This window comes from Ambystoma mexicanum, chromosome 3p (assembly GCF_040938575.1).
Source record: "Ambystoma mexicanum isolate Mex_15411 chromosome 3p, UKY_AmexF1_1, whole genome shotgun sequence".
In the NCBI taxonomy this organism is placed as follows: Eukaryota; Metazoa; Chordata; class Amphibia; order Caudata; family Ambystomatidae; genus Ambystoma; species Ambystoma mexicanum.
The window spans coordinates 1,101,268,977-1,101,292,194 of record NC_090925.1 but is presented as its reverse complement, the minus strand read 5'-3'; positions in this window follow the sequence as shown (position 1 = coordinate 1,101,292,194).

The window sequence follows — 23,218 nt, the reverse complement described above, 5'->3', positions numbered from 1 at the left end:
TTTCCTGCAGTGATTACAGTGGTGTCCCAGCAGAAAAAAAAGAATGGCTGTAGGAATGGCAGCTCCACATTTCATCATGCAATTTTAGTGAAGGTTTGAATTTTAACCAGGGCCAAGGGTGTGAGAATAATATATGTAATTCAAGGGTATGAGACTGATCTAAATAGATGCCAATGCACAGACCACATGCTAGAAAATAATCGTGTTGCGCCACAATGCTATTTTAACGTTTTGAGTTGCACTAAAAAAATAAAACTAACGTGAAACTAACATACTCATTTACTTTGCTCATGTAACATTTAGTGCAAACCAGTCTATGACATAAACTGGATGCAGATTGATGGACATGCCTGATGCTCTGGAAATGCAACAGGAAAATAATTTAAAAATGCAGATTGATGCGCTGTGTATTGTGGAATGTGAGATCACACGCAATATTAATGGGTTGAGTTGTCAAGGGGAGGTGCTTTTTGAGTGACACTTGGGTTTTAGAAATATTTTTGTGGAAGAGAGGGCTAGGTCATTCTTTCACTCACTGACGAAGGGAGCAGAAGTGCTGGAAGAGAGAGCTGAATCTTGCTGACTGTCTGAAGTGCTGCAGGCTGTATGTCTCTCTCCTGGGTTGGCAGTCCTTAGTAGAGCTCCGGTCTCGAGCAACCTTATCTGTGAATGACCCTGTGTGAGGCAAGCAGAAAGGCTGGGGAAGGACTTTGTGGGTTATTGCCAAGCTGAGTCGGAACATATCTCCAACAGATTTAGGTAATTATATTGTAATTGAGGAGAGAGTTGAAGTGGATGTTTTAATATTATGTAGCATAGGTTAAATAATTCCGTTCATTTTTAGGCTCTGCATTAATAATAATAATTTAAACGTGTGTGCAAAACTGTGATTATATTACTCCAAGTTTTGCTGCGATTCAGAGTAACATAGGCTCTGCCAGCTTTGTTGCGAAGTCTAGGCCAACAACAAGCAGAGCTCGGCACATTACCACAGATAGAGCGTTGAAATCCATTGCAGGAAAAACCTTGGTTATGTTGAATTACAATGTGGGTGCACGTTTCATTATGTGTAACTTGCACATTTCTAGTTTCTGATGAAAGAATAATAATTTGAATAAGTAATTTAGTCTCAGTGTATTTATTCTGCATTCAGTCTCATTGAGTTGGCAGAGATGGAAACGTGCAGTAAGTAAAATACGAAAGGCAAAGCTAGTCACAGTAAATTGTTTTACTTTGAGAGGCTGAAAGCAGGTTTCATTTGCTTGTTTAATATATTTTGAAACACAGCCAAAAGGGCATAAGAGTGATAATGTACATAAAATATCACAGGCGAGCACAAGCGAATTATTCAGAGTGTACTGAGTCCAGCATTTGTTTACCATTAGTGACCCTGGTGAAATCATTATAAGACAGTGTTCTGAAATTGGTCTCACCACTATAAAAATACCCCAATAGGTTTACTACAATTTATTGCCAAGAGATAAGAAAAATACTACCACACTAAAATACCATAACATACCTCCTAAAAAATCCTCTCTTCCACTTGTGCAGTTATCCCTGTCAGATCCTTAATCAACCACTCGCTAACAGCTGGTTTCTTCCCACCTGAATATAAAAACTCTCACATCAAACCACTCCTAAAAAAGCCTTATCTTGACCCCCTCCTCCCTTCCAATGACCACTCCATCTCCAACAACTGCTTCATTGCCAAATTACTAGAATGGATGGCCTACTGCCAGCTCAGCCTCTTCTCCAAGGCTCACAGCATTCTTGAGCCCACCCAGTCTGGATTCAAACCTCTCCATTGAACTGAATCCTCCCTGGTTTCTATTTGGGAAGAGTTGAAAGGTACAGCAGTCTCCGAGGGCTGTGCTGCTCACATCCTCCTTGACTTTTAAGCAGCCTTTGACAGGATTAACCACTCCATCCTCATGAACAGACCATTTGACCATTGCATAAGGGGCTCCGCACTCAGACAGATCTCCTCTTTCCTCCCTGACCACACCCAAATCATCTCTCTCCAAACGTTTCTCCTCTGCCCCCCATGCAGTCCTGAATGGAGTGCCTCATGGAGTCTCTCCCTCCCACCTCCTTTTCAACCTCTACCTCTCAACCCTCCCAAAGCTCATCCATTCCCACAATCTCACCTGTCACAACTATGCTGATGACACCCAGATCATCCTTAAGATTCCCAGCTCCCCTTCCTCACCCCACCCAGATCTTGCATACTGCCTCTCAGACATTGACCTCTGGATGATGAAAAATCACCTGCTCCTCAACCCCAGAGAAACAGAAATCCTAATCTGTGGTAAAACAGCTCTCCTTCCCCAACCCATTCCTTGGCTGCAGTCATTAGGACCCGTCCCCACTGTATCCCACTGAGTCAAAAACCTACGATGCACTTTTAGCTCAGACCTGACTCCTGTCACATCAATGCAGTCTGAAGATCATGCACCTTTCACCTCTGCATCCTCAAGCAGGTTTTTCCTTATCTCTCCTACCCCCATAGAGTTTCCAAACTCATGGCCATCATCCTTCACACATAGTCTACTCTAACTCTCTCTACCTAGGTGTGCCTATATACCATCTGAGAAATCTCCAACAGGTTCAAACTCACTCTGCAGCAAGGCTCTGCCATGCACTCTCCCCCAGAGAACACATCTACTTCACACTCAGGACACTCCACTGGCTGACCATCAGCCAACGGGCCTCCTTTAAAGCCATATGCATTGCCCACCATGCAATCTGAAAGAAAAGCGAGAATTCCTCCAAATAAATTCACTCACTACCACCCCACCAGAATCCTCAGATGAGGTTCTGCACACTTCCTGGTAGTCCCTCCTTTCAAGTTCTCCAGATTAGCAGGTGCCTGTTTCTCTGTCCTCGCACCCCCCTTCTGGAACTCCATCCCACTCATCCTCCACCTCATAGAGGATCAACTGGCCTTCAGGAAAGCCCTCAAAACCTGGCTGCTCCCACATCTTCATGATCCCCCACCTCCCTGCACCCAGTTCCCTCCTATCACACACACCTTTAATCCAGCAGACTTAACCCCCTGCACACTCGCCTCTCTTGCCCATCTGACATCTACTAGCCTCTTCTTTCCTTCAACAGCTTTGCTCTCCCATCCAGCCTTCCTTTCGGGATGGCAAGCACAAATGGAGGACTCAAGTAGTCACTTCAGCAACTCTCAACTAGAACCAATCCTGACAGTGGACCAGGTATGGCACCCATATGGGCTTAAAGGGGGGCAATGCATCGAACCTGAAATGCACTTTTGGAAATTCACGCTGACCAACCCATAGGAGGACGAACATGCACCTCAGACCCCTCGCTCAGGTTTGACAGGGCAGATGACTCTAACGAACTGCATGGTGGGGCCGCCGCTGCATGCAATCATGAAATGGGGTCCCAGTTTTTGCACTAGAAGAAACTAGGGATGTCAATATCTCACTCTAAGAACCCTCAGAAGCTGAGTATTAAGTATTCATCGAGCACTTAGATAGTCTGTGAATCGCAGCACTGCTTCTTGTACATAGATGGGACCCAGGAAATAGACACTGCTGTTAGTAGACCTAGCCCATTTCTCCCCTTACACACTGCACCTTTGCAAATTAGCAGGAGGCACGGTCTCACTCTGCACACACATACTACACAAACACAATTTGCACATGACCTCTGCCATAACAATGAAGCTACTTTTAATGATAAAAATGTGAACTGCAACTTCCCTCATAACTGTCTATCTCCTTAAACACAACCCCCTTGTAGTTCATAGTATTACCTCTGCTGTGCTCATACACATGCCGTTTCGACATGGGTGAATACCAGGGTCTTGACCGCCCTCTCAGAACTTTAATGGCTGAAATGCACACATGCATAATAACACCTCACAAACTCTCCTATATTTTGGACTCCGGTCCGTCTGAGGGCGTTGAACCAAAAGCATGTTGGGCCTATAAATATGGTGAAAGGTGCTATAACAAATGACAAAATGAATGAATGAATGTTTTGCACTACAGCTCCCATCAGCCCTAGTCTGCATATTTAATGGTGAGGGATAATGGGAGTCGTAGTGCAAAGCATCTGGAGAGCCACGGTTTGCAGACTCCTGCCCTAATTGATGGTTACAAGATTTTAAAGTGCAGTGTCTCATGGATGCTAAAATAAACAATATAAATAACATAACTGAGGTTTTTTCAACAACTTAAACACCAGTCCATTGGATCAATCTAAATAGCAGTTTATCTTTTTGTGGAAGAAAATGTACTTATTTGATCCCTAACATGAATTCCTTCAGAATTGGAGACTAAATGAATAGGACTATGTAATGGAGAAGAGCAATAGAGGAGTTCGTTTCCACAGAATCCTAGGAAATTTAGAAGAGTGGACTCGAGCACCACTATGCATCACATAGTAAGGCAAAAAAGGATACGATCTTGTGCATCTCAGACTGACCAATGGCGACTCAATTCACACTGCTATGAGATAGTTGCAGATTTCCTGCTTGTTAGTCTGAGTTGGACTCAACTCGCACAAGTTATTTGCAAGAAGGAGAGAGGCTCTGCGATAAAAGTTCTTCTCAAAACGGAGAATGACGTAAACAAGACAGCCTTAAAAGACAAGAAAGAACTCGACTTTGTCCTCCATTAAAACTTTACATTACATGTCAACTTCCTTGGTCCAACTATGCAAATGAAATGACTGGTAACTGATATTATTAAGGGTACAGAATTATTGGCGAAATTTATAGAAGATTCGAAAGGTAGTAACTGTATGGAAAATCGTGGTTTGGTTCATGTTGCGACATTTGATATCAGTAATACGCAGTTAGCCGACACTGACTTAAATACTAACGATTGAGAAATAGAAAATCAAACTTGCAGTATGATAATGAGACATGTGAATCCCAGAGGAGTCTCTGGGTGACGATTCAGTGAATGGAAGCCGGATTCAAAATTATGCAATTGTTGAATTACATACCAATATTAACAACTTAAATCTGGAAAAATTAGGACAAAGTGAAAGAAATCTAAATTTTAACAAGAATGTAAATTAAAGACAGAGAACTCACGAAACATGGGAAAAAAAATATATTTCTAGCTAGCGCATCTTCGCAATTTCGCCAAAAACAATAATCTGGCCCTTTCGGTCTATGTGAGCAGTCAAGGAAGGAGGGAACATTGACTAAGAATGACTGTGAACAGCACGCTCAGACAAATGTGATAGACGATATAGATGTGAAGATTATGGTGATGTATAATATCTAATAACATGATTGGTTCTTTGGTCGGGTACATTATTTATTTATTAATGTATATAGCAACCGAGCCCGCAGGCATCAAGGCGCACACCAACAGAAGGACCAAGTGGGACCGGATGATCTAAATTCACAAAAGTGGGCTAACCAACCAAAGTAGGGGCAGAGACAGTCAAAGTAACAGCAGAGGAAGCAAAGTATTCAAACAGTAAGGTTTTTAGTCATTTCCAAAATGGGAGGTAGTGTTCTTCCAGTCGCAACTCAATGGGGAGAGCATTCCATGTTTGGGTTCCAGGGATATCATTTCACCAAAATGCCAGGGGTGGCAAAAGTGACATCACATGACCCTTGACCTCTGATGACCTCACCCTAAAATGACATCACAGGAAGTTGATGGAACACGACCTTTCTCACCTTGACAAAACAGGAAGTGGCATCACATAGCATTGTTCCTAAGTATACTACGAAGAATATGGTTACGATATCACTGTAATGTGATATACATTTCATACAAGAATGGATCAGCATAGGTATCATTATTATCAGTGTGTATAGGCCCATGTAAATGCAAGCAGACGTCCAAGGACAAATGATTTTGATGTGTTATTATATAGCACTTACGCTTAAGCTCTTTATATAGAACAAATATACATACAATATCACACAGCCTGTGTTGGTACTCATTTATCAACCTCAGACAGATAAAAGGCTGAGTTGACCTTGTCGGGATTCGAACCTCCAACCTGCAGATCACACACACAACACAGCAGCGAGCGCTAATCCCACTGAGCGATCTTACTGGCTATAGCTATCTTACTGGCTATAGTAAAATGAGCAATTACATGTCTGAATGTTCTGACAGTCAGAAAACAAATTGCACTTTGTAGTGGATACCATTAAACTGGTAACTGAGATTTAACAGCATGCTAGTTCATCTGTAGGTCTGGTGCAAAGTTGCCCACATGTCAAGCCTACGTGGATCTACTTTTCAGGCTTCAGAGGTTGGCAAAATACATACCATTGGGAGGGTCCACTCACACAGTATCCAGTACTCTGGGCACTCGTTAATTCAAACATCCTGAACATCAAGCCATGGAGATAGGACAGATACACACTTTACAACAAAATGTGGCACAATTAAATCAAGGGCCACTTTATGTGCTATGGTCAAACATTTCTACGCTGTACACAAGCTTTTAGGCACAAGGATTTTGTCAAGTGACCGAGGACAATGAGATGGAATGTCTTGTGATGATCATAACAGAGACAACGGCAGAAAAAAGCATGCTATAACTGAAACTTGCGAAAAGCAAAATACATAGTCCGCAATGGATGCTTATTCTACTCTAAATGCTTTTTGGAGGTGTTTGTCTGCATTGTGAATTTGAGGTGTTTAAGAACGGACTACATCAGTGACTCACTCCCTAAAGTGTGCCTGAAATAAACCTTTAATGAGTCTAGCACTTATTGTATAGAATTCCAGAAAGACAAATTATTTGTTATTCCTATTCTTTCTTATTTAGGGTCACTGCTCAAATTGTTATATTTGTGGAACCCCTCTTTTTTTTTGTAAGAGGCGGTACAAGAAAGTCAGTCACTCCAGAAACAAAGAGCCACAAGGCCCAGGAGTTTCAATTTTTAGGGGTAGCAAGGGAGACCACAGGGGGAGCAAGGGAGACCTCAGGGGTCACAGCTGCGACCCCTAGCAACACCCAAATGACGTCCCTGTTGTGCTCTAAGGACTGGAAGTGTTTATTCATGTTAGGTTTTGGAACCTGCAGGAGCCCACAGGCACTGGAATGCAGTGGCCTCGAATGAGCTTATAGTTCCACATGTTCTTTAAGATAGGTGGGCACATTCCCATTCATACATTCGTGAGCCAAAGACAGAGCCTTGAATAATAATCTGGCTGATAGTGCTAAACAGTGAAGCTTCTTTTTTGCAGCTTAGACATGTTCTCGTTTTGCAGTACTTGTAGTCTTTCCAGGCAGTCTTTGTTTGCTCCTATCAATAGTGCATTGCAATAATCTAGGCACAGCGTTATAATTGCCATGACCAATGTTTCATGTTTTTTGGGTGACAATATTTTTTTGGGGTGTCTCAGTACTCTTAAATGGTGATGTGAGTTGGCAATTACCTGATCCATTGGTTCCTCTAAACTCATATATCCTTACAGATTTGTCCCCAAGGTCTTAACATTGTTCATGATGCCTATACGGCACCCTTTGAGGTTCATACACTTGTATTTTGAGCTTTAGTTTAGCTCTAGCTTGTTGGGACCCAAAGATCATCAGCTCGGTCTTGTTACTATTTAAACACATCCAACGATTGGACATTCAGTTTTTTTATGGTGTCATAGATGTGCTTGAGTCTGGGGGAGCAAGTCTTTTAGCAGCCACTCAACTCCATCAGGAGTTGAGCGCCATCTGCGTATGATGAAGTTGATTCCCATAGATGTTAAAAGATCACACAAGTGTCTGATATATAAGTTAAACAGAGTTGGGGACACGCAAGCTCTGTACGGGAATCCACAGCATATTAGCTTGAGTGCCGAGCTAGCATCACCCCAGCATAACCTTGAGGACCTATTTTTCAGGACAGAGCCAATCCAATTTATAGCTTCCTGAGAAGAGTTGCTGGTGGTTGCTAGAGCATCCAATAGGCATCAGTGATCCAGCATATCAAAAGCAGCAGATAAGTCCAAGAGTATCAGCAATCCTGTCCCGCTTTTCTCCAGAACTTCCAACATATGTGTCTGGAGGTCCAGAAGGGCACTTTCAGTGTTGTGATGCATTCTAAAACGTTATTGTTTCGAATGGAAAATACCTGCAACTTCCAAGTGTTATTGTAGTTGGATAGTCGCTATCTTGTCCACGACATTCATAAGGAATTGTGTGTTTGCAATGCGGCATAGATTGCTTGGGTCTTTAGGATTAAGCCTAGTTTTTTTTTACCAGGGGTGTATCACAACTACCTGTTTGATAGATTCAGGTACTGAGCTAAAGAGAAAGGACGCGTTTACAAAGCAAACCAAGAAAGGGGTAAATATGTCAGGATTGCTAAAGATAAATTTAGCTGGAATAATGTCGCCAGAACAAGAAGTAGGATGCACGTTGTTAAGACGACTCTTCCTCTCCTCTTTAGCTATTTGTTTAAAGCATAAACCTGGGGTTTCTCTCACTACCTGTGTTTCAACTTGACTCCGATGAGTGTTTGTTCCAGGAGGGAGCCGTTGCAGCGTATAAATGGTGCCATTGATAATAGAGATGATTTTGTGGATCCTATATTGAGGTCTAATTGTCTAAACAGATAAATGATAATGCCAAAACATTTTGCGCATAATGATTCTCAAACATTAAATTGTTCCCATATTTTACAGATAATGCACATGACACCACAACTGTGAGTCATGAACACAAGGGATACGGAATTTGTAGATTTCTTGGAGGGACGTAATGTCCCAAGATCAACGATTAGCTTTTGGACCACAATAAGAGTGGACGTCATATTGGTGCATACTGAGAGATTCTGCAAAATTGAGTATGAGTGACAGTTACTCATTGCTAACTCATTTTTTCACAAGCTTAATACACATTCTGCTTCAACCAATGGGAACATCTAAGGGGCGAAATGAGATAGAGCTATGAAAGTAAGAAAGCTTCTACATAAATCCAATGTGAGCCAAGTGCCTTGGGTGCCATCAGAAATAAACAACCAGGATACTTTAGGGGGTAAGAAGGTACGCATGTGGGATTGACTGCATGCAAGCTTGCCACCAAAGACCCTTCAGCATTCCTAAAGAAGCTTTACCACAGTTTACCATGCTCTCCTGGTATAACAGAGGTTATTGAAAGGTCATCAAAACTTCAAGGATAAAAGCACATTGGTAAAATATATTTTTCAACATTTACTGTGATTGAATCACCACCATAAAAGAGCCTGCAACACCGCCACATGTGGGTTGACATAACAAGGGTCTACACATGGGGAAGGAAAATGTCCTTAATATTGTTCAAATACATATTCATCAGATGACAAAAATATATTCATAGGACAAGTTGTCAGGAATAAGGTATAGATACAATTAAGCATGCAGATTGATCATTGTCTCGGGAGGATTGCTCAGGGGCAACATGCTTGTCTTGAAAGCAAGACGACGTGGAGCAACACATTCTCGATCACCAGGTTTGCGCTTAGAAACCTGTGGGTATTTAGAGCGTTATAAATAATCCATTACAATTACAATCATTAATGTTTATGGCCCATCAGGAAGAAATGTAACAGCAAACAATAGAAGCAGATAATTGATGTCTGGGTCAGAAAACATCCAACTGATCCCATATTAATTGTGGGAGACTTGAATGCAACATAATCTAATGTTCATGTAATGCAAGAGAAAGTACATTTTAGAATGATGAACGGGAGAACTAAAATTGACACTACCCGCAACCCCCAGTATCCCAGAATGAATAATAAGTCAGCAGGTGCAATTGATTATAATCTCTCCCTGTCTCACCAGATTAATGCCACCACCTCCTCCACGACCTACACCACTAAAATAATCAGTGCCGCCAGACCTTTCCGCTCCCCTAAAAACTGCATTTCGACTGCCAGAGCTCTCATTAACTTAAAGCTGGATTACAGCAATGCCATCTTTGCTGGTACATCCACACACAACATCTACAAGTTGCAGGTCATCAAGAACAATGCCATTCATGCAGCCCTCAACATTCCTATACAAAAGCATATCTCAAAGGCCAGGAAAGATGCCCACTGGCTGCCTATCTGAGAAAGAATTTTTTTCAAGACTTCAACTTTCACACACGTATGCCTATCCAACTCTGCGCCACCTTACCTTGCTCACAATTTCAAGAAAGCCCTGTCCTCCATGCCAGTCGGACAAGCATATGTGCATCAGTTCATCCAACCGATGTTCCATAGAGTTAAAGGTGGTGCCAAAAGCTTCTCCACTTTCTCCCACCCAGCCTAAGAGCTGAACAGTCATTCTGGCCCTTCAGAAAAGCCCTAAAAACCCTGGCTGTTCAACTAAGAACATTGGAATTCTACCTCACGGATGCCCTTTCCTGACTGTCATGTGTGTGTAACCGGTTGTTACAGTGCCTTGATGCCCGAGGGTTTTTGAGCGCTTTACAAATGCATAAATAAATAAATAAATAAACTATTGAGTAGCAGCTTAATAATTAGAAGGTATCATATTGTTAGAAGCCAGGGAGTTCAAAGTGCAACTCAGAAGCCCACTGCATGCCATAGGACTTTTTTAATCCATGATATTAGAAAATATAAAGACAGTTCGACAAGTTCTAGAGCCCCCGTACTGGACAGAATAGGCAATGCTTTACTAAAACTTTACTAAATGTCTGCCATGGAGGTGGCGTGGTTGCAACATGTGGTTTTTACGTGGATACAAGAGGGCAGTAGTATTCCCTCTTTCTTGAATACAAGTATGCTAATCTCAATATATGAAAAGGGGGAACTTTAGGAAACAGTGCTGACCAATAGCACTACAAGATGTCCTCGCGAAATTTCTTAAAATATTGCAAAACAAGTTAACAGCTTGTGCTGTTGTTGACAACATGCTATCATGCCAACAAACATATTGTCAAGCACTTGTAATAGCTGCCAGTGTTTTTTTAATTAATGCCAGTGGGAAACAAGGGATTGATTCAGTCTAAAGGACAGCTGGTGGCCTTTCTAGAATACAACCTACTGTTTGACCAGGTGAAAACATTGAAGAAACACTCAAACTGGGGGATGAATAAGGGACGTTTTGGAATGATCCAGATGTCTGATCAGTCATCAGTAACATTTACGCTTGACACGCAGGAAAGAGCTTTGGGAAACATCTATATAAATAGAGGTATAAAACTGGGTGTGTACTGGCAGCCATGTCATTTAATCTATACAAACATGCTGCATATTGCAAGGCGAGTGCCAGAATTGTGTCTGAAGATAGGAAAGTCCCAAATACGATGATTTGCTGGTGGAGATGACATGGTCATTTGAGAGACAACACATGGAGGTGTACAACGTCGTCTCAGACCAATTAATTTAAACCCAATTGTGGATGATTTAAAAACAAAAAGGGGGAAATCCCCAATAATGTGCTATGTAATGTAGCGGATGAAGGAAATATACAATTGGGATATTAATGACTACAAAGTAGAGATAGTATTTGATTACAATACCTTGAAATCATCCTGAATAACTTGGTAAAAATCATCACTCTTTAATAGCCAAGCTATAGATTTAATAAAATCCCTGTTTGACTTTGATGATAGTTATCAGAGTATACAACAAAGCCAAATATTTCAGCAAACAAATAAAAGGTTTTGCATGGTGTGGAAATCCAGGCACTGGATGACATAACATCGCTTAAGAGGCTATGATGCTAAATAAGGCAAAATAAGGCAACCAATATTAGGCGTGGCTACGACAACACCAGATGCATACCTGAATATTTGTATATGAAGCCAATAGGCCAATTAAAGCCAAGGGCATTGCTGTTTTTGTTTTGCAAAATGCAATTTTCAAGCCAGAATAGTTCTTATATCCTGCTATCAATGTTAAAAGATCAAATTAAAGAGGATGGAAGTATTCTCAAAACAATCATAAGCATATTTTCATGATGTAGCCCGATATTGCTAATATCAGCATAGCTGATTATCTAAACTATGGTCACTCTAAGAAAGAAGAAAAGGGCCAGATGGTTCAGCGTGGCCTTTTCCATAAATCTGAATGTTTATAAAAGAAACATATAACACATGAAGCTATTTAATTAACCTAAAAAAAAACGCCCCCATGCATTATTTTATATAAAAACGTTAAGAGATAATTGTTTGACAATTAAGAATCAATTATCTGGAAATTAATTGAGTCAGTGAAGACAGACAAGTGCAGTTATTTCTGAGCGAGGATACAGCTTTTGTATCACATGACAGATTGAAACTCTGTTTCGTTGCTTTGTGGGAGTTGAGGCACTGAATCAATAGAGGCCTTTATATTTGGAAAAATATGCAGACAAAAATGAACATTTGTACTCAGAACAGTTATGGATTTTATATCTGAGTGATGATGCTATTCCCCCAAACAATAACTGCAGTGAAGAGCTGGATTTAAATTAAAAAGAAAGTGAAGAAATATAAATAAATGATAAGGGAGGTTGGGAGACCAAATACAGTAATTCATCTATTCATATATGAGATTTATAACATGCAACGTTAATGAGAAACAACACAGTAATCTACGTAATGGATGCACCCGGGGGTTCACAGGTACTTTGACAGGCAGCCGAGGAGCTGGAATGGCCAGAAGGAGTAATAGAGGTGAGGCGATCCAGTGGCAGAGAATTAGATTTGCGTGGAACAATCAGCGATTGGAAAGAGCGTTTTTGGAGAGTAGGGTCTCCAAGTACTTCCTCTAAATGTAGGATTTAGGGCAGCAGTCTTATCCACAGTGGTAATGTGTTACATAGGCAATGTGCATTGCAGTAAATGGCCTTTTTCCTAGTTTTCCCCTCTGTAAATCTTTCTTTCCAGTCTAGCAATGTCATGGCTTCTGATGATGCTGAGGCCTGTGGACCTGGGGAATTCCGTGGCCAGGTACAGTGGTGTTTTGGTTGTGACTGCTTTCTTCAGTAGGTGATACAGTCTAATCTATTGGCTAAATGAAAGCACGAATGCCCTTAATCTCATTGGGCCTCATTCCGAGTACGGCGCTAACCAATGGCGCTATTAACGCCTTGGTTGACGCCGTACCCGGACCGGCAGCGCCTTGGTGGATGGCGGAATTACCGCCCCATTCCAAGGTTGGCGGGGCGGTAATTCCCCAATCCCCATTTACCCTTCCCCATTCCCATTCTTGCCCCATAGGGCATAATGAGAGTGGGGAAGGCGTTAATTACGCCACCGTAAATTACGGTGGCGTAATTAACATCAAGGTCCCTTAGCGCCATGGTATTTAACACCTGCTAACAGCAGGTGTTAAAACCACCATGGCGCAAAGGGAACTCGGAGTATGGCGGTAAGGGATTACCAACTTAAATGGGGAGGAAAGCCGGTATACGTTTAACTAAGATAGGTTAGCAACGTATACTCTGTCTAAGTCCGGGAGGACAAAGATCCGTGTTTAAAGAGGAGACAGAGCTATAGTGTAGATGCCACACATATAAAGAGCTCCCATTGGGAGAGCCACAAAAGGACCAGTCGTGGTTAAAATGATAAACATCAGATTTAATAGAATTATGACCTAAAAAGTGATTAAATAGTGTGGTCCACAGTACATACAATTCATAAACATTTTAACATATATCAAACAGTCGTTACGTGATAAGCTAGAATTAGCTAATTGACAGTGTATCAAAAACAGGGATACACTCAACATCAAGAGGTACGCTTTACAGAAAGTGCAACGTACTCTACAGTAATTAGAATCAGTATGTCAAAAAACTTAATAACTCTGGGGCCAGTACAGAGTATTAGCTCGACATGTTTCAGTTCCTACAGTTATTATGGAACATTCATCAGGAGATATACAGGTGACCACGTAACCAAGACAACATTTAAAAACGAAATGATGACATTTGAAGTATTCGTAGCATCTGCAAAGTAAAGAACAAAAAAACGCAAAACATGAGCTTCAAATTAGCCATTATTGTTGCATGTTCAAAATACATGAACCAAGGCATCTAAATAGAGGGAAATAAATACCTCCACTGATGCCTGTGGGTGCTCTCTACTCGAAAGGTAGTAGGCGGTGTCGAACTGAGGGTCGTCTCTACCTAGGATATAGAAAAAACATCCAAATGAGCGCTGAGTAGTAGCTCACTAAAAAAGCAGGATATGTGCTTAGGCTTAGCAAATAGCGAAACTAGTATCGCATAAAAAACATATGAAAAGGTGTCCGGGTGAGAGAAACCCAGTGCTGGGAGACAAAACGAATTATCCACAGTGGGCCCCATATAATTCCAGAAGTTGAGAAGAAGTCGGTGACTAGAACCTAAAGAGGTAGTTCAAGGTATAGTCTCTAATCTCGTGTGTTTATAGGAGACAGAAGGCGGCTAGTAACATTCAAAAGTAAACAACTACCCCACAGGCAATACCTTCAGGTTGGCAGTAAGAGTGTCAGTCGTGACCAAATCCGACAGCCCCAGGATATAATCCTGCCGCCAGCGCTAGTGCTGTGTGGATAGTACGGAGAGTGCCGTCTGTTATGCGGGCAGCAGTGCAGCAGGACTGGGCGACCGATGTGCGAGCGGTAGTCAGGGAAATACAGTAGTCCTACAACTATGTTGGAAGAGAAAAGAGATGTAGAGCAATGTGGTTAGTCATGGCAGCCATCATGGAATGGCTCAGACCGGACAAGGAAATAGTACACTAGGTAGCACACAGTCTACAAAAAACGATGGTAAGGGATCAAGTGAGTGTAAACGATTATATGTTGTACCATTCAATAGATTCGTTAAGACCCCTGATGTCACTCTGCAGAGTATATATCATCTTTTGTTCCATATAAAGCAATTTTTTCTCCCGGGTGGCATAGTTAGATCCTTTAAGTGATAACAATATTGTCCATTTGAAATCCTCGTGATGATGCTTCAGAAGATTGAAATGTTTCACCATGGGGGCATTTTCAGTTCTGTTCTTGAGACAGCTCCGGTGTTCCATGATACGAGTTTTGGCTTTGCGGGTTGTTTTCCCTACAAAGTGCAGTCCACATTTACAAGTGATCAGGTACACCACAAATTCGGTGTTACAATTAGTCAAGTTTTTCTGTGTCCAGAGCTTTGACAGGCCAACATCTACATTTTTAGTTATAGAGGTCAATTTACAGACCCCGCACGAGCCACAAGGATAGTGACCGGTAGGTTCAGGTAGACCCCATAGGGTGGTTAATCTGGGTTCCTGGATAGGGATAGGTTTAAGTTTGCTGTTACTAACCCTGTTACCTATCGTCGTGCTCCTTTTATAAGCAAAGATCGGCACACTCATAGAGGGGGAGGTCGTTTGAAAGATTTTCCAATTCTTCTTAATGATGTTGGTGATCTCAAAGCTCCGGTTAGAAAAGGTATTCACACACACAATACGATCATCTTTAGGTTTAACAGGTTTTGGTTCCAATAGTGCTTCTCGGTTGTTATTAAAAGCCCTTTTGGCTGATTTTTTCACCAGTTTATTAGGGTACCCTCTCTGTCTCAGTTTTTTCACGAGAGTGTTCGCCTCCGCCTCGTATATTTCTTTCGTAGAACTATTCCTTTTAAGGCGTAAAAACTGGCCAAAGGGAAGATTATCACGAAGATGTTTAATGTGATGGCTGGAATAATCAAGAAGAGAATTTTTTTCGGTGGGTTTATGATAAGGCTTAATTTTCAAGACGCCATTGGTTGCAAAAATGGTTAGGTCGAGAAAATTAATAAGCTCGTTAGTAGACGTCATAGTAAACTGAAGGTGAGGATTAAGATTGTTAAGCCAGTTGAAAAAATTGTTAGCTTCAGTCAAGGTGCCTCTCCATATGACCAAGATGTCGTCAATGTAGCGACTCCACTTCACGATGTTATTACTATAGGGATTGAGGTTGCTGTAGACGTTGCTTTTCTCAAAGGTCTCTACGTACAAGTTAGCAACACTCGGAGCCATAGTGGCGCCCATCGCGGTCCCTTCAACTTGTTGGAAAATCTTACCATTGAACTCAAAGTAGTTACGTTTTAATGCTAGTTCAACGCACCAAAGGATAAACGAAGTAGGGACCGGATCATTATCAATGCGGCCCAGAAGTATTTCTTCAATCGCATCAAGGGATGCTTGTTGGGGGATATTGGTGTAGAGGGATACGATGTCAAAACCTAGTAGCAACTGGGTATTTGTATCGAAAGCCAAGTTTTCATGACTGTTAATAACATCTCGAGAGTCTTTTACATAGGGTAGCATGTTTTGCACAAATCCCTTCAAATAGTGGTCCGCAAAAGTAGAGAGGGGTTCAAGTACAGAATTAATCCCTGCCACAATGGGTCGACCTGGAGGGTTCACCAAGGTTTTATGCACTTTGGGTAGAGTGTAGAAAGTGGGGATGCTTGGTTTTTCTCTTCTTGATTATTCCAGCCATCACATTAAACATCTTCGTGATAATCTTCCCTTTGGCCAGTTTTTACGCCTTAAAAGGAATAGTTCTACGCAAGAAATATACGAGGCGGAGGCGAACACTCTCGTGAAAAAACTGAGACAGAGAGGGTACCCTAATAAACTGGTGAAAAAATCAGCCAAAAGGGCTTTTAATAACAACCGAGAAGCACTATTGGAACCAAAACCTGTTAAACCTAAAGATGATCGTATTGTGTGTGTGAATACCTTTTCTAACCAGAGCTTTGAGATCACCAACATCATTAAGAAGAATTGGAAAATCTTTCAAACGACCTCCCCCTCTATGAGTGTGCCGATCTTTGCTTATAAAAGGAGCACGACGATAGGTAACAGGGTTAGTAACAGCAAACTTAAACCTATCCCTATCCAGGAACCCAGATTAACCACCCTATGGGGTCTACCTGAACCTACCGGTCACTATCCTTGTGGCTCGTGCGGGGTCTGTAAATTGACCTCTATAACTAAAAATGTAGATGTTGGCCTGTCAAAGCTCTGGACACAGAAAAACTTGACTAATTGTAACACCGAATTTGTGGTGTACCTGATCACTTGTAAATGTGGACTGCACTATGTAGGGAAAACAACCCGCAAAGCCAAAACTCGTATCATGGAACACCGGAGCTGTCTCAAGAACAGAACTGAAAATGCCCCCATGGTGAAACATTTCAATCTTCTGAAGCATCATCACGAGGATTTCAAATGGACAATATTGTTATCACTTAAAGGATCTAACTATGCCACCCGGGAGAAAAAATTGCTTTATATGGAACAAAAGATGATATATACTCTGCAGAGTGACATCAGGGGTCTTAACGAATCTATTGAATGGTACAACATATAATCGTTTACACTCACTTGATCCCTTACCATCGTTTTTTGTAGACTGTGTGCTACCTAGTGTACTATTTCCTTGTCCGGTCTGAGCCATTCCATGATGGCTGCCATGACTAACCACATTGCTCTACATCTCTTTTCTCTTCCAACATAGTTGTAGGACTACTGTATTTCCCTGACTACCACTCGCACATCGGTCGCCCAGTCCTGCTGCACTGCTGCCCGCATAACAGACGGCACTCTCCGTACTATCCACACAGCACTAGCGCTGGCGGCAGGATTATATCCTGGGGCTGTCGGATTTGGTCACGACTGACACTCTTACTGCCAACCTGAAGGTATTGCCTGTGGGGTAGTTGTTTACTTTTGAGTGTTACTAGCCGCCTTCTGTCTCCTATAAACACACAAGATTAGAGACTATACCTTGAACTACCTCTTTAGGTTCTAGTCACCGACTTCTTCTCAACTTCTGGAATTATATGGGGCACACTGTGGATAATTCGTTTTGTCTCTCAGCACTGGGTTTCTCTCACCCGGACACCTTTTCATATGTTTTTTATGCGATACTAGTTTCGCTATTTGCTAAGCCTAAGCACATATCCTGCTTTTTTAGTGAGCTACTACTCAGCGCTCATTTGGATGTTTTTTCTATATCCTAGGTAGAGACGACCCTCAGTTCGACACCGCCTACTACCTTTCGAGTAGAGAGCACCCACAGGCATCAGTGGAGGTATTTATTTCCCTCTATTTAGATGCCTTGGTTCATGTATTTTGAACATGCAACAATAATGGCTAATTTGAAGCTCATGTTTTGCGTTTTTTTGTTCTTTACTTTGCAGATGCTACGAATACTTCAAATGTCATCATTTCGTTTTTAAATGTTGTCTTGGTTACGTGGTCACCTGTATATCTCCTGATGAATGTTCCATAATAACTGTAGGAACTGAAACATGTCGAGCTAATACTCTGTACTGGCCCCAGAGTTATTAAGTTTTTTGACATACTGATTCTAATTACTGTAGAGTACGTTGCACTTTCTGTAAAGCGTACCTCTTGATGTTGAGTGTATCCCTGTTTTTGATACACTGTCAATTAGCTAATTCTAGCTTATCACGTAACGACTGTTTGATATATGTTAAAATGTTTATGAATTGTATGTACTGTGGACCACACTATTTAATCACTTTTTAGGTCATAATTCTATTAAATCTGATGTTTATCATTTTAACCACGACTGGTCCTTTTGTGGCTCTCCCAATGGGAGCTCTTTATATGTGTGGCATCTACACTATAGCTCTGTCTCCTCTTTAAACACGGCTCTTTGTCCTCCCGGACTTAGACAGAGTATACGTTGCTAACCTATCTTAGTTAAACGTATACCGGGTTTCCTCCCCATTTAAGTTGTTCATAGTGGCTGATTGGTCACAGGAAATTTTCTATAAGTGGGTTGGAGATTGTGCCTTCGCTTAGCACCCTTCTGAGAATCCCCTTTTTTATTTTTATTTTTTCTTTCCAACTTTGTACTTTGAACTACTTTCCTGATGGCAGAGAACAGAACACTAGCTTATAGCGATGACTATGCTGCAGCCCTTATGAACGCTATCTCTATTCTGAACCACGAAGACACGGTGGATGTGTTGAGAGATAAAGATGAATGGAATGAACTCATACAGCTAAAGAAAAGACTTACGAGGACAGAACTCCATGGAGCAATCATGCTCGAATACCTCAAGAACAAAGCTTTACCACAAGGACTGACAGTCCAGAATGAACCTAGACTGTTTCTTGATAACGAGACGTTTCGAGTACAATGGAGCTATATAGCTAATCGGTGTGGTCGTGATTGGTTAATCTTGATTATAGACACAGCCAAAGAAACATCTACTAAAATTGAAATCGAACTTCTTAAAATTGAAGAGAGTATAAAGAAAATATTACCTTTGGACAACTATAAGAGACGCCTTGAAGAAATTGAGAAAGAGATGAAGGAATTTAAAAGTATAAATACCAATGAAAGAATCCAACGTATGAAAAAAGACTTGGCCCGTTTCTCGCATGAGAGAGCTTTTCCTTATGTTAAAGAAGATTATATCAACAAAACATTACAAACTAATGGTCCAACTAGATATAATAGACAAGTCCGTTTTCGTAATACCTCATACAGTACCAGTCATGATAGTCGTGACCCTGACGATGTAGATGAAGGAACCTCCTCTGGGAACAAGACTCCCAACCGAAGAGGAAGAGGTCAACCATCCCGACGACAAAATGAACGAAGAAGAGGCAATCAGGGCCGTTTTTTACACCAGGCCCCAAACAGAAGCAGCTGGGACGACGGAACAAAACAAACCAGAAGCGGGAATCGCTTTTGATTAATCTATCTGATTATACTCTCATAGATATAGAACAACAAGTCCTCAACAAAGGTTTGGGATTCGTGATGACGAAACTACATGATCCTTTTGAATTTCTAATTGATTTCAAAAAACTAATGAGGAAAATCCACCTGAAAGAATTCTTCTCTGCTGATAACGTTATCCCCTTGGAAGAACCTCTCAACTGCATGGGACTCCGTAAACCTTCCACTTTCTACCCTCCTTCTCAGAGTTTTTCTCCTGAGTCGTTAGTCTTTGAAAAGAAAGTGATCGCAGAAGTTAAAGCCCTGGAAAATAAACCATCTAGACCTTTCCACAATCTCTCTAATTCAGAACTTAAAGCACTCGACTCTTTGGCCAAAAACTCCCAAATTGTCATCAAGAAAGCAGATAAAGGTGGAGGTATTGTGGTTCTTAATCGCACCGATTATGTCACGGAATGCGAAAGACAACTTAGTGATAACCACTATTATCGCCCTCTCGCTCTGGACCCGACACCGGAACTCATGGCACTCTTTGCAGATAAAGTTTCTAAAGCTAAAGACCGAGAGTGGATCTCGAAACAAGAGGCGGATTTCCTCATCAATAAAAAACCAAGCATCCCCACTTTCTACACTCTACCCAAAGTGCATAAAACCTTGGTTAACCCTCCAGGTCGACCCATTGTGGCAGGGATTAATTCTGTACTTGAACCCCTCTCTACTTTTGCGGACCACTATTTGAAGGGATTTGTGCAAAACATGCTATCCTATGTAAAAGACTCTCGAGATGTTATTAACAGTCATGAAAACTTGGCTTTCGATACAAATACCCAGTTGCTACTAGGTTTTGACATCGTATCCCTCTACACCAATATCCCCCAACAAGCATCCCTTGATGCGATTGAAGAAATACTTCTGGGCCGCATTGATAATGATCCGGTCCCTACTTCGTTTATCCTTTGGTGCGTTGAACTAGCATTAAAACGTAACTACTTTGAGTTCAATGATAAGATTTTCCAACAAGTTGAAGGGACCGCGATGGGCGCCACTATGGCTCCGAGTGTTGCTAACTTGTACGTAGAGACCTTTGAGAAAAGCAACGTCTACAGCAACCTCAATCCCTATAGTAATAACATTGTGAAGTGGAGTCGCTACATTGACGACATCTTGGTCATATGGAGAGGCACCTTGACTGAAGCTAACAATTTTTTCAACTGGCTTAACAATCTTAATCCTCACCTTCAGTTTACTATGACGTCTAGTAACGAGTTTATTAATTTTCTCGACCTAACCATTTTTGCAACCAATGGAGTCTTGAAAATTAAGCCTTATCATAATCCCACCGAAAAAAATTCTCTTCTTGATTATTCCAGCCATCACATTAAACATCTTCGTGATAATCTTCCCTTTGGCCAGTTTTTACGCCTTAAAAGGAATAGTTCTACGAAAGAAATATACGAGGCGGAGGAGAACACTCTCGTGAAAAAACTGAGACAGAGAGGGTACCCTAATAAACTGGTGAAAAAATCAGCCAAAAGGGCTTTTAATAACAACCGAGAAGCACTATTGGAACCAAAACCTGTTAAACCTAAAGATGATTGTATTGTGTGTGTGAATACCTTTTCTAACCGGAGCTTTGAGATCACCAACATCATTAAGAAGAATTGGAAAATCTTTCAAACGACCTCCCCCTCTATGAGTGTGCCGATCTTTGCTTATAAAAGGAGCACGACGATAGGTAACAGGGTTAGTAACAGCAAACTTAAACCTATCCCTATCCAGGAACCCAGATTAACCACCCTATGGGGTCTACCTGAACCTACCGGTCACTATCCTTGTGGCTCGTGCGGGGTCTGTAAATTGACCTCTATAACTAAAAATGTAGATGTTGGCCTGTCAAAGCTCTGGACACAGAAAAACTTGACTAATTGTAACACCGAATTTGTGGTGTACCTGATCACTTGTAAATGTGGACTGCACTATGTAGGGAAAACAACCCGCAAAACCAAAACTCGTATCATGGAACACCGGAGCTGTCTCAAGAACAGAACTGAAAATGCCCCCATGGTGAAACATTTCAATCTTCTGAAGCATCATCACGAGGATTTCAAATGGACAATATTGTTATCACTTAAAGGATCTAACTATGCCACCCGGGAGAAAAAATTGCTTTATATGGAACAAAAGATGATATATACTCTGCAGAGTGACATCAGGGGTCTTAACGAATCTATTGAATGGTACAACATATAATCGTTTACACTCACTTGATCCCTTACCATCGTTTTTTGTAGACTGTGTGCTACCTAGTGTACTATTTCCTTGTCCGGTCTGAGCCATTCCATGATGGCTGCCATGACTAACCACATTGCTCTACATCTCTTTTCTCTTCCAACATAGTTGTAGGACTACTGTATTTCCCTGACTACCACTCGCACATCGGTCGCCCAGTCCTGCTGCACTGCTGCCCGCATAACAGACGGCACTCTCCGTACTATCCACACAGCACTAGCGCTGGCGGCAGGATTATATCCTGGGGCTGTCGGATTTGGTCACGACTGACACTCTTACTGCCAACCTGAAGGTATTGCCTGTGGGGTAGTTGTTTACTTTTGAGTGTTACTAGCCGCCTTCTGTCTCCTATAAACACACGAGATTAGAGACTATACCTTGAACTACCTCTTTAGGTTCTAGTCACCGACTTCTTCTCAACTTCTGGAATTATATGGGGCACACTGTGGATAATTCGTTTTGTCTCTCAGCACTGGGTTTCTCTCACCCGGACACCTTTTCATATGTTTATTATGCGATACTAGTTTCGCTATTTGCTAAGCCTAAGCACATATCCTGCTTTTTTAGTGAGCTACTACTCAGCGCTCATTTGGATGTTTTTCTATATCCTAGGTAGAGACGACCCTCAGTTCGACACTGCCTACTACCTTTCGAGTAGAGAGCACCCACAGGCATCAGTGGAGGTATTTATTTCCCTCTATTTAGATGCCTTGGTTCATGTATTTTGAACATGCAACAATAATGGCTAATTTGAAGCTCATGTTTTGCGTTTTTTTGTTCTTTACTTTGCAGATGCTACGAATACTTCAAATGTCATCATTTCGTTTTTAAATGTTGTCTTGGTTACGTGGTCACCTGTATATCTCCTGATGAATGTTCCATAATAACTGTAGGAACTGAAACATGTCGAGCTAATACTCTGTACTGGCCCCAGAGTTATTGAGTTTTTTGACATACTGATTCTAATTACTGTAGAGTACGTTGCACTTTCTGTAAAGCGTACCTCTTGATGTTGAGTGTATCCCTGTTTTTGATACACTGTCAATTAGCTAATTCTAGCTTATCACGTAACGACTGTTTGATATATGTTAAAATGTTTATGAATTGTATGTACTGTGGACCACACTATTTAATCACTTTTTAGGTCATAATTCTATTAAATCTGATGTTTATCATTTTAACCACGACTGGTCCTTTTGTGGCTCTCCCAATGGGAGCTCTTTATATGTGTGGCATCTACACTATAGCTCTATCTCCTCTTTAAACACGGTAAGGGATTACCGCCACCGCTCTCGTTAGCGGTGGCCGCTATCCCTTACCGCC